We start from the raw sequence: 12,939 nt of genomic DNA, 5'->3' as shown, positions 1-12,939 counted from the left end.
GGTATGTAAATTGGTACAGCCACTGTGGAGAACAGTATGGAGGCTTCTCAAAAAACTAAAAATAGAAATACCATATGACCCAGCAGTTCCACTCCTGGGTATATATCCAAAAAAACCAAAAACACTAATTCCTACAGATACATGCACCCCAATGTTCATACCTGCATTATTTACAATTGCCAAGATATGAAAGCAATCTAAATGTCCATCAACAGATGAATGGATAAAGAAGATGTGGCATATATACAGAATGGAATACTACTCAGCCATAAAAAAGAATAAAATTTTGCTATTTGCAGCAACATGTATGGACTTGGAGGGCATTATGCTAAGTGAAATGTCAGACAGAGAAAGGCAAGTGTTGTATGAAATCACTTATATGTGGAATCTAAAAAATACAACAAACTAGTGACTATAACAAAAAAGAAGCCGACTCACAGATATAGAGAACAAACTAGTGGTTACCAGTGGGGAGAGAGAAGGGGGGAGGGCAACATAGGTGTAGGGGATTAAGAGGTACAAACTGTTAGGTATAAAATAAGCTACAAGGATATATTGCACAACACGGGGAATACAGCCAATATTTTATAATAACTACAAGTGCAATATAAACTTTAAAAATTGTGAATCACTATATTGTACACCTGTAACTTATATAATATTGTACAGCAACTATACTTCAATAAGAAAACATAAATAAAAGCTCCTGTTAAAGTAAGAAAAAAAATTATGAAACACCAAGTTGTAGAATAATGTCTTTTTGTTTATTTTATATTCATAGCATATATAATTTTATTTATTATGTTGTTTATTTATTTCATGTTTATGTATTAGATATACCTGTAACACTGGTTATATCAGAGGAGACATATTGTCTGCAATGGGGCAGAGTGGGAAACTTCCCTATTTGTTTTACATTTGCTTTTCTTGTTTTACATTTGCTTTTCTTGTTCTACATTTGCTTTTCTTGTTTTACATTTGTTTTTCTTGCAAACTTTCCTATTTGTCTTACATTTGCTTTTCTTGAAAATATATTATTTTATACTTTTAAATAATAAAAGATATCTGCAAATAATTTCCATTATTTCAAGAATAGTGGTATATTTTCTTATGATCCTTTTAAATCATAAAAGTATGTTCTTTAAGAGATTTAACTAATTTTGAAATTCATGAAATCAATAAATCAAAACAGGTCTGCCCTGTTCCCAATGTGTAGCATAGTAAGCATGTTTTATGGTGATTAAAATATTTCTACAAGACCAAGTAGGTGTTAGAAGAAGAAAAAGGCTTGGCATATGTTCCCAATAATTTTGTAAAAAGTGTTTTCTCGAACTGAAACGACCATCTTCAGTCCTGCAGTTTCTTTGTGGACTTAATCCTATTCCAGGCTTTCTCTTGAGGTCAACCGGAGCCCATGTCCTTTCTAAGGAGCACAAACTAGATGCAAAGCTGCAATTCCGGGCTTCCCTGGTGGCGCAGTGGTTGAGAGTCCGCCTGCCGATGCAGGGGACACGGGTTCGTGCCCCGGTCCGGGAAGATCCCATCTATGCCGCAGAGTGGCTAGGCCCGTGAGCCATGGCCGCTGAGCCTGCACGTCCGGAGCCTGTGCTCCGCAACGGGAGAGGCCACAACAGTGAGAGGCCCGCGTACCACAAAAAAAAAAAAAAAAAAAGCTGCAATTCTATCTGATAGTGTTGACATACTAAGAAAGAAGGCTCAATAGAATCACACAAAATTACTATACTGTCATCAGCACTATCCTATCATACTCTCCTTGTAATCCATGTTTTTACAGGTTAATGGTGAGTACATCAAGCCCTCAATATAAATGGGACACCAGAACAATGAATGCAATCCAAGAATTAATAATAATGATGATAATGATAACAACAGTATTGCTTACATGCAGAAAATACTTTGAGTGACAGAATAAAACAACTATAAGGTAGCTAATAGGCGTGAGAAGATTGAGTGCTGAAAGAGAAAATTAAGAAAGGATTTTAAAAAATGTTTTAGCATTATAACAGAAAGCAGTACTGATATACAAGACATTAGGCATCCCATGGTGACAGCATCTGGACAGGTGACTATATTTTCCCTCCACCTTTCACACAGTCTCTGGTTTTGCTTTTTGTTTTTGTATTCTTTTTTCTTATGGTAAGATACACATTACATAAAAATTACCATTAAGTGTACAAGTGGCATTAACTACATTCACAATGTTGTGCAATTATCAACTTTATCCATTTCCAGAACTTTTTCATCATCCCAAACAGAAGCTCTGTACTCATTAAACACTATCCATTCTCTTCTCCCCTCAGCACCTGGTAACCTCTAGTCTACTTTCTCTCTCTATGAATTTGGCTATTCTAGGTACCTCATATGATTAGAATTATACAATATTTATCCTTTTGTGTCTGGCTTATTTCACTTAGCATAATGTCTTTGAGATTCATTCATGTTGTACCATGTGTCAGAACTTTTTTCCTTTTTGAGACTGAATAATATTTCTTTGTATGTATATATACCATACTTTGTTTATCCATTCATCTGTTGATAGACATTTGGGTTGTTCCTACCTTGTGGCTTTTGTGAATTCTGCTGCTATGAATTTTTATACCACAGCTGGGTGGCTGTCTCCTGCTACTTCAAAGGCACAGGATTTTGATAAGAGCATATATTAACTTTGGAATGGTTTATTTTGTTTTTGCCTTGAGTGTTTGTACTGTGGCACTAAGGAAGCCACAAATTCAGAGACTCGGACCAATAACATTAGTACAGAGTGAAAGACAAGCCTCTGAGCCCGAAAGAACTCCTTACTTTTACCTAACTTGATCTGTGGTATTGCCATATTTAAAGAATGCGTCAACAATTGGAAATGGCTTGTATGAAAGTATAGAAAAAGCAGAAGCTGAAGATGCAATTTGAAGTTGGAGAACCTTGATAAGCAAACTGTAAATTACAAGTCTACGGAACAGATACATCCATTGTGGAGACAGACACAGCAAATTATTACAGTATGATAACACATATTTAACTAAATAAACAAAAGGCCAAATTGTAAACCTTAAAGTAAAAGGTCTTTCTTCATGAGCTGCTGGATGAGCATGCTCTGTCATGTGCTTTATAACTCTGAGGACTTTTTTACTCTGAGTTTTAAATTTAATAATTAGTTGTATGTCTCTTTGTTTACTCTTTCTCTCCCTTAAGTTCAGTGAGGATGGGGATTGTGTTTATCTTTTGCACAGTGCTTGCTACATTTATACATCAGTCTCTTATAAATTTGGTTGGTCTGATCCACTCAGACCAGAACCTAGAAATTAAATGCTAGAACTTGGAAAGTTAAAGCTGTAGATTTTAGGCAATTCACCAATTTACCTTATAATAAAGTCAATCAGGCAGCCTTCCCTGCAAAATCTTTCCAGCACACCGGGAGCCTCTCAAACTCCAATAGTACTCAGAATCGTTCAAGCACCACAAGGATATGATAGAAATTTTCATTGATGTTCCAAAACGATCTCTGTAGAAATGTGCACAAGCTCTTAAATTACTATAATTGTTTCTTCCTACCAAGATGTTGTAAGATTTTAACCACTCTGTCTAAAGTGGAAACTAAAATATACATGGAATAATGCAAAGCACAAGTATAATATTGTTAATAATTTTCTTAATGACTCATTTACCTTTCTACTCAGATTTTTCAAACAATTTAGATACCATGATAATGGGGATGAGAAATTCACCTAAAGAACAAACAGAATCATGGAGAATCCCTTGCCTGTTCTCAGAACAGAGCAATGGCAGTGGTAAGAATAGAACCGGCATGTCTTGGGTTTCCAATTTCAGGGTTTTTCTTTTTTTTTTCCCCCAAAGAAAGACTATTTTCTGAATATGAAAGTGACCTGAGTGAACTATCTTCCACTGCAAGTCATGTTGCATATGGCAGAAATAAGCTTTGTTAAAGCAACTCCTATAAGCTGCTGTGTATCTCATTTGCCCTCTTGGAAAACCCATATCCTAACTCTATCGTTCAAATAATACTCATCAGTTCAGATCCTATCAATAACAGTACTAGACCCTGAGGACTCTTTAATAGAGAGGTTTATGAGCATTAAAGAAAAGTACTTTAGAATGACTCACCATTCCTCATAGTGAGAGAAGAAGCAGGTATGGTTTTCTACATGGTTAACATGAGCAAAACTCTTGTACCATTCCGTAAGTTGCTGCTGCTAATTTTGGATTCCTTCTCCCTAGGAACTGTAGAAAACCTTTAGCCAAGGGTAGCTTGAGAAATGGTTATAATATGAATTTTTCTTCTTATTGGTCTTGAGGACCCTCTTTTGTATGTCTAACTGGGTTACTGCCTACATTTCATATTCTAATATCTGGGTTCTTACTTCCGTTAGAGATTTTCCTAGGCTCCCTTGCATAACAGCAAATACTTATATAAAGTTTACTTTGTACCAGATACTGCTCTAAATATTTACATATTAAGTCTCACAACAAACCTCATGAGATGTGTACCATTATAACTGCATTATACAGATAGGGAAAATAAGGCACAGAGAGGTTAAGAACTTGCCCAAAGTCACACAGCTAATATGTGGCAGAAACTGAGGATTTAAATTCCATGTGATTAACTATTGTTATATTGCTTTTCTAAGTACCAGGTACTTGATCGCAGAACTTTTAAGGCTTGCTCCCACCAGTATGTTCAGAAAAATACCTATTTCTATTCCTTTTTTATCCAGTTTGGCATTCTAAACTCTAAATTAGTTTGAGTGGAGAAGGACCACAGGGGTATGGGAAGTAAGACCACACAGATACTATCTGTGTTTCCTTCGTAGATGAAATTAAGATCTTTCAGAATTTGCACTTGCAAAAGTACATGCAATTGTCTTAAACCTCTCATTTTCTCATGCCCTTAATTTTTAGGGCCTAGTGAGTTAACTGAAATTACAGTCCTATTTAAGTGTCAGAAAATTAAAGTACGTAAAAGATCATACGTGAATTTTGGGATCTAATCATTAGACCAGGCCCTGCCTTTAGCAATTCATTAATTTTTATTTTTTAAAAAATAGCCTTTTATTTTTGAGATTTAATGGATCACATATTCCTAATCAGAAAAAATAAAACAATTTCCATTTTGAGATATATATCTATGGTGAATCCAGGAGAAAAAAATATACTTTTGGTGTCTCTTCTACAGCAGATCTACTTCCTTGCTTTCTTATCAACTGAAACCAGGCCATATGGTTCCAATAATGGAAAATAGATTCACTTCTTTCCAGGATTAAAAAATATAATTGAAATACATGCAAAATTTATTATATGTTTGTTGACACTAAATTTCTTTGCAAAGCCACACTTCTATTACTTAATAAAAAGATAATACATACTGATAAGACTTTAAATGTCTATTGAAAAAAAATCACAGTTGATTAAAAATGTTGAATTATTTTTTATCTTATGCAAAGATATTTTACTGTTGTGCAAGATTGCCCTCTTGTGTTTTCTCTAGCTAAATCATTATTATTATCAATTTAATATTCAGCTTGTAACTTTTCAATCTAAAATTAACTCAATACTAAATGAACTTCAAAGCCTTATATTCAAAACCATATAAATCAGAAACTAATGTTAGTGCTATGGCTTGTGATACATTCTACTCCTTTAAATCTCTGAATTAATCTATAAAATACTATGAGCTAAAGTTAACAAAAAGCAGAGTTAAGCAGAAGTAATTACATAAAGAAAAATTTAGAATTATGTCAAGGAATACTAAAACCCTGATATTAACTACCCACTTTACCAAGTTATGGAAAATGCAGCCAATTAGCCTATTAATATAGGTCTGGCTTAATACCCTTGCAGTCAGTTTCTCCCTTTAGCTCACTTAGTTATTATGGGTACATAAAAGCACTGTTAACATTTTAAATTATTTTCTATGATTTTTTCCTTGTGTATTAAATTAGCAGTTTTCTTTTAAAAATTGCCTAATTAAAACAGGTACTCTCATATGTTGAAATGTAAATTTGGTACACTCCTTATTTGGTAAGTCAAATTGACAGTATATGTTAAAAGCCTTAAAAAAGGATTATCAGGTTTGCTTCTAGGAATTTATCTCAAAAGCACAAACTTAAGTACCCCCAAAACTTAATGCTCATACTACTAATCATAGTATTATTTGAAGTGCAAACATTCGTAACAAACTAAATATGACTGTGTGTTGAATTAGATTGGAATAGAATGATACAATGGAATTTTTTGCAACAATTAAAATTTTAATTTAATATTTAAAATAGTACAATTTTTGTTATGATGTTAAGTTTAAAAAATTCAGGATATAAACACGTGTGTGTGTATCACAATGATTTTCTCCCAAGACTAAAGAAAGTCTAAAAAAAAAATGCCTTAAAATATTAATAGTGGTTGTCATTTGGGGATAGCACTATGGTAGCTTTTTCTGTATTTCACTTGTTGGTACTTTACCATGTTTTATTGTTGAATAATGTATTATTGTTATAATGGGGGAAGTCCCCATGTTCCTAATATCAGCAGAATTGAGGTACTGCCTTCAGATCTGGAATTTTTCGGGCTTTCTGTACAAGCTCAGAAAGCTTTTGTAAAGGAAACTAAGACCTCAGAAACTAGCTCAGATGTAGCCAGTTGAGCCACTGAAGAAAAGTAGAGGGGTCCCTAGATCAGTGAAAAAGTGGGGAAAGTTCTTAGGATGGATACTTTCTCTCCTAACACTTCATCCTTTAGAAGAGAAAAAGAGTCAGGTGATGGATGATTCCTTCTCCAAACACGTAAAAGAGCAAACAAAGCAACAACCATTTATTAAATGCTAAATATGTGCTAGGCTGGTTGAAAAGGGTCAGAAGCTAAATGTGATGAATGGCTGAGAGAAATGAAGGATGGCTACAGCATTTCACCTCCAGCCCTCATGTAGGAACTTATCAGCTAGATTGGAGCTAAAGAGCTGGTCTTTCTACATGCAGTCCTGCAACAATTTTCCAGACTGCAGCAAGAGTGATCTTTTCAAAGAGCAAACCTTCAGCAGATTCCCAATGCCCCTGGGGATAAACTCTAAACTCCTTATGGTGGCTGACAAGGCCCTTTATCATCTGGCTTCGGCTTACATCTCTAGCCTCCTCTTCAGCTTCCACTGCACATTCCAGGCATTCTGACATTCACCAGGCTTTTCCTCAGGTGTTCTCTCAGGTTGGACTCATCTTGTCTCCTTTATCTAGCTAACTCCTGCTTACTTTTCAAGTCTCTGGTTAAATGTCACCTTCATCGGGAAAACTTAGCTGTACCCGCTGTGTGCTCCTATTATAATCACTGCTTCCCTTGTCAAAGCCCTTTCTGTATATAATTAAATTCTCTGGTTTAATTGTCCTTCTCATCTGGACTGCAGGCTCAGTGAGGGCCAGGGCTGAGTCTCCCCCGTTCACCTTGATACTACAATGTATGACCAGGGAGCAATGAATATTTACTGAATGAATGAATAAGTGCATGAATAAGAGAAATAGCCTAATTATATTCAACTTCTCCAAACTTTCTTTAAAGAAGTACTCTAATTGATGCAAGTGCATATCAAAATAAAGAGGACACATGTTGTGATGGTGGTGGTCCTGGGGATGCTGGGAGTTCTCCACTCAGCACTTTAGTCCTGCATCTTGTACTCACTTAACAGATATATGTGTACATGCACAAATGCTTCAAGAAATTTTTCAAATTAATTTTTCAAGCCTGTAGTGGAAAAAAAAAAACACTCTGATACACTGGCCAGTTTTTTTTGTTTTTGTTTTTTCGGTACGCGGGCCCCTCACTGCTGCGGCCTCTCCCGTTGCGGAGCACAGGCTCCAGACGCGCAGGCTCAGCGGCCATGGCTCACGAGCCCAGCCGCTCCATGGCATGTGGGATCTTCCCGGACCGGGGCACGAACCCGTCTCCCCTGCATCGGCAGGCGGACTCTCAACCACTGCGCCACCAGGGAAGCCCTGGCCAGTTGTTTTTAATTCTTAAAAAAAAAAGGATACCTTCATTCAACAATAGGGGACTAAATAAATTACGATTCATAAAATAGTTATCTTTAAATGCATGGGAAAATAACAATATTATTAATAATATAATATTAAGTTTCTTTACAAAGTACACAAATTACATACATAGAATAAGCTAATCTCTCCCACATAAAAAGAAATTTCATAATATATACTGTATTTACATAATACAAAATTAAAAGGAAATGCATTGAAGAGTAAATTGTGATTATTTCTGAGGATCAGCACATGTAAACCGCTTTTCTTCCTTACATTTTTCAGGATTTCTCTCAGAATGAGTGTGTATTACTTTCATTAAAACACCAAGGGTTATCAAAAAATTTCTGTAATAAAATGAATTCTTTATGTGTAGGCAGTTGTTTCAAAATTTGTTTTAAGACTCAAGGATAGGCATGAATATTTTTCATGCAGCACAGATATACTTAAAAATATTTTATACTGAATAGATTTAATAATGCAATGACCTTTAATGCAGATGCTACGAGGAGACACTACAAAACTATAATCATCTTAAATTTAACTTAAATATCCTTATGTTCAAAGTTTTTCGTATTTCTCAAGGGGAAACAATTTTATTAAAGAATATTTTGTGGACTTCCCTGGTGGTCCAGTGGTTAAGACTCCGGGCTTCCACTGCAGGGGGCACAGGTTTGATCCCTGGTTGGGGAATTAAGATCCCACACGCTGCACAGCGTGGCAAAAAAAAAAAAAAGAATAGTCTGCGAAATGGCTTAGAAAGTAAATTAACGCACATATTATTATGCCAAGCACAAATAAAATGACATTTTAAAACAAGACTAAAGGAGAGTTTAGAGGCAATTAACTAACTGTATAGTTACTGGAAGTGGATTAGGGGAGAGGCTAACTTGGGCAGAATTACCTCTTGAAATAGTCAGGCCATAAGCAGCAGTTCAGACAGCTAGTCTGGGAAAGTCCCTCACCTGCACCACCTATCTCAATAGATCTAGGAAGTTGCTTTTTCTTTTGCTTGAACAATAGGCCCAGTGATAAGCAAAACTGTCCTCCTCCAAAGCTCCCTGAAGTGCAAAAAGACTAAGGAGATCAAAGGGACCATTAGCCACTCCCTGAACTTCAAAGGTTTGTCCTATGGGAACTCTGAGAAGCAGCTGTGAGATTACTTGGAGACTTCCATTACAGTGTATAAATATAACATTACAAATATCTTGGTCACCATATTCTTTTTATTTCCTCACTGTGGTTGCACTTTAGGTTTTACAGTTTTGTACACATATTAAAAGGAGTAACAAATCAAAATATATTAGGACTAGAGACTTACCCACCCCAGTGAGTCCTGAGGCACTATTCTTAGCATTACAATCATATCGTGCTAAGTCTAGATTTTCAATGTCTTGATCGTTTCTATACTTCCTCATTCAGAAAAAAAGTAATAAAACAAGCATTTAATTTCACATAGTTTGTGTTTTAATGCAATATTCAAACAAAACAATTTAACTTTCCTGGACTAGTTTCACAGACTCAGTCCCTGTAATGAGCAACGTGTCTGTTCTAAACCAGCTTTAGGATGGAGCTGACTCTATGAATGGCAGAAGAGAGGAAAAAACCTGGATTCTCAATAATATCATTGAACCAACTAACCCTGAACTTCACCCTGCTTCTGATCTCTTTTACATGATCTAATTCACTCACTTATTTAAAAACTAGATTGAGTTGTTTTTTCTGTTATCTGTGGCCAAAGTACCCCAACCAAAGTTTAGATTTGATTATTTGGCAATGGGGAGTCACTGAAGAGATTTAAACAGGAGACTGACATAATCAGTTTGCATTTTATGAGGACAGGAGTGGCAGAAGTGCTGAGGATGGAGGGTGGGATGGGAGACAGGCTAAAAGTTACTGAGGCCTTACTATGTGCTTTGTGCTAGTCTAAAACACTTTACGTATATTAATTCATTTAACACTTCCAAAATTCTATGAGGCATGTAATATATTACCCACGTTCAATAAGAGGAATCTGAAGTCCAGAAACATTAAGCTGTCCAAGACCACATAGCTAGTAAGTGGCAGAGCCAGGATTTGAAGCCACTTTTATTATAGACATTTCTTTATGCCTCCCTCCTACCCTCCAAGCCATAATCAGAAGAAGCTCATCTTACTCTCAGCCTCAAATAGACCTAATTGATATAAAAGTAAGCCCAGCCCCTTTCCAGTAATTGACACAGAAATAGGCTGGCAACTCAATTCTGGTTTGGCTTCTAACCACCAATTCATACTGCATACTTCATAGGGTTATTGTGAGAACTGAATGGGCTACTGCTTATAACGTACTTGGTATGGGGTAGGCCCACATAAACGCTAGCTACTACTATTATGATTGTAGACCACTATTATCAAGAAAAACAGAGAAGGAATGTTCAGAGAAGGAGGGCAAAGGATAGTGGTATGACAGAAGCCAAGCAAAGAGTTTTCAGTAGAGCACAGCAGGATCAAATGCCATGGAAGAATAAAGTGACACGAGAGTGGAAAAGAGTTTATTGGGTCTAGCCTTTATAACGGGTGACTTTTTTTTTCTTTTTTCTTTTGGCCAACCTCTGCGGCTTGCAGGATCTAAGTTCCCCGACAAGGGATGGAACCCATGCCCCCTGCAGTGGAAGGGTGGAGTCCTAACCACTGGACCGCCTGGGAATTCCCATAAAGCATGACTTTTGCCAGAAAGGTGTTAGTGGAAGGGCTGAGGTGGAAGCCAACCAATTGGCTGAAGAGCAAACTTGCACCTGAGTGGAGACAGTGAGTGGCTACATATCTATTGCAGACTAGCAGTTTCACTGTGATGGAAAGAAGAGGAAGAAACCACGGTAGCAGGTCTCCAGATGGAGCACATTTATAAACTTTGAGGCAGTAGCTAGCAAAGGTACCATTGACAATTCAGGAGAGAGAAACAATGATGGGACAAGTCCCAAAGAAGACTGAAAGAGATGGCATCAAGCTCACAGGTGGAGGGAGGCATTAGTCTTGAAGAACTGGCCGTCTCCCTCCCACTAAGACTAGGGGGAAGGAGGTTAAGAGTAAGTTCAGATATAGATGCATTTATAGGAGGGGAGAACATTGAGGGAGTGCACCTATGGAATACTTCATTTTTCTTAGTGAAACGGTGGCAGAATCATCTGCTGAGAAGGAGTGTGAAGCAAGCACTGTAGTGGTCAAGGATAGCTGCTGCTGGATGAAGCAAGCCTGGAAGACAGGTAAGATAATTCTAGAGTGCTGTGCTGGGAGCATAGCTAAATTGAAAACCGAGAGTTTTCGATAGCTTTAATATGTAGGTAGGAATACATAATTCTCCCCAGTCCAGTTGGAGATTTGTGAATCAGCCTGTCCATGTCTTTGGGCAGGTTATGAAAGTTAGAATGAGGTTGAAAGTACTAGAAATGGGAACCATTTGACCATAGCGCTCTCTGGTTCCTCATACTCTCCTGGGGTCCTCAGTTCTACAAGCAAAATCTGTGCCTACAATGGGGATTGCCAACCACTGTTCTCAAAGGGAAAGAGGGTCAAAGAGCAGACTGTCAGCACTCACCCCTCCCCACCACAAGTTCAAGGGGAAGAATCAAATTGTTAACTAAAACACTTTACCTGGGAATTTCATAGTGTTCCAGGATTACAGGTGGTAAAACAATATACCAATATTCATACTTTGATTAAATTTTATAGCCCTCAAATTTGATATATGCCTTTTCTTTCATTTAGGATAAAACAAAGCTAAGGACACTCATATTCATGGCTTTATGTATAACAGATAGGATTAGTAGGATTAAGAACCACATGGCATGTAAAATAAAACTACACAAATATTTAATTGTGGTTTGAAACAGACATATCTTTAAACATTGTATGTACACTTGGAAATATAGCTTTGTTTTGTACTTTTTAAAAACCATAAATGGGATCACATTGTACTTATTATACATCTCATTTATTTACTCTTATTTAGGAGGTCTTTCCATGTAAGCACCTGTGGCAACTTGTAATTTCCAAAGACGCCACAGCCAATACTTCTGGTCCCACGTGCTCTTTAAGAACTTTGCGTCTCCCCAATCAAGAGATAGGGTCTATTTTCCCTCCTCTGGAACCTGGACAAATAGAGTGCAGCAGAAATGACACTGCATAATTTCTAAGGCTCAGTGATAAAAGGCAATATGCTTTTACCTGGCTCTCTCTCTCTGTTAGCACACCTGCCCTTGGAACCCAGCCACTAAGCTGTGACGAAGCCCAAACTAGCCCATACTAAAAGACAACATGGTCTACATGAGATCAAACTGCGGTCTCCCAAACTGCGGTCTCCAGCCAGCAACAACCATCAACAGGAGAGTGAAAAGTTTTTAGATGATTCCAGTCCTCAGCCTCCAGTCTTCCACCTGAAGCACGATGGAACAGGGAAAGTCATCCCTGTTGTGCTTTGTATGAATTCTTGACCCACAAGAATCTGTGAGCATAAGTAGTTGTTTTATACCACATGCTGTGGGGTAATCTGCAATGCAGCTATAGTAGCGGGAGGAGTGTCAATATATGTCTGTTTCAATCTTTTAAACAATTACATAATTAACAGTAATATTCTATAGTATTTATGTATCATAAGATCATTCCTGTATTGATAGATACTTAGGTGGTCTGGAATTATTTATTCCTACTATAGAAAAGGCTGAAATAAATAAGCTTCTACATGTCTATTTGTGCACAAATGTATTTCTATAAAAACCTATAAATGAGTTAATAAATACATGTAAGATATTTAGGACAGTGCCTGGCACATAGTAACACATTATATTATTTTTATCACTATAGGTTGACCTTCTAGATAGAAGGTGATAGTACTTGCTTAACATCTTTGGTGACA

Source organism: Pseudorca crassidens, chromosome 1 (genome assembly GCF_039906515.1).
Source record: "Pseudorca crassidens isolate mPseCra1 chromosome 1, mPseCra1.hap1, whole genome shotgun sequence".
Taxonomy (NCBI): Eukaryota; Metazoa; Chordata; class Mammalia; order Artiodactyla; family Delphinidae; genus Pseudorca; species Pseudorca crassidens.
Note: the sequence above shows the minus strand (reverse complement) of the source record.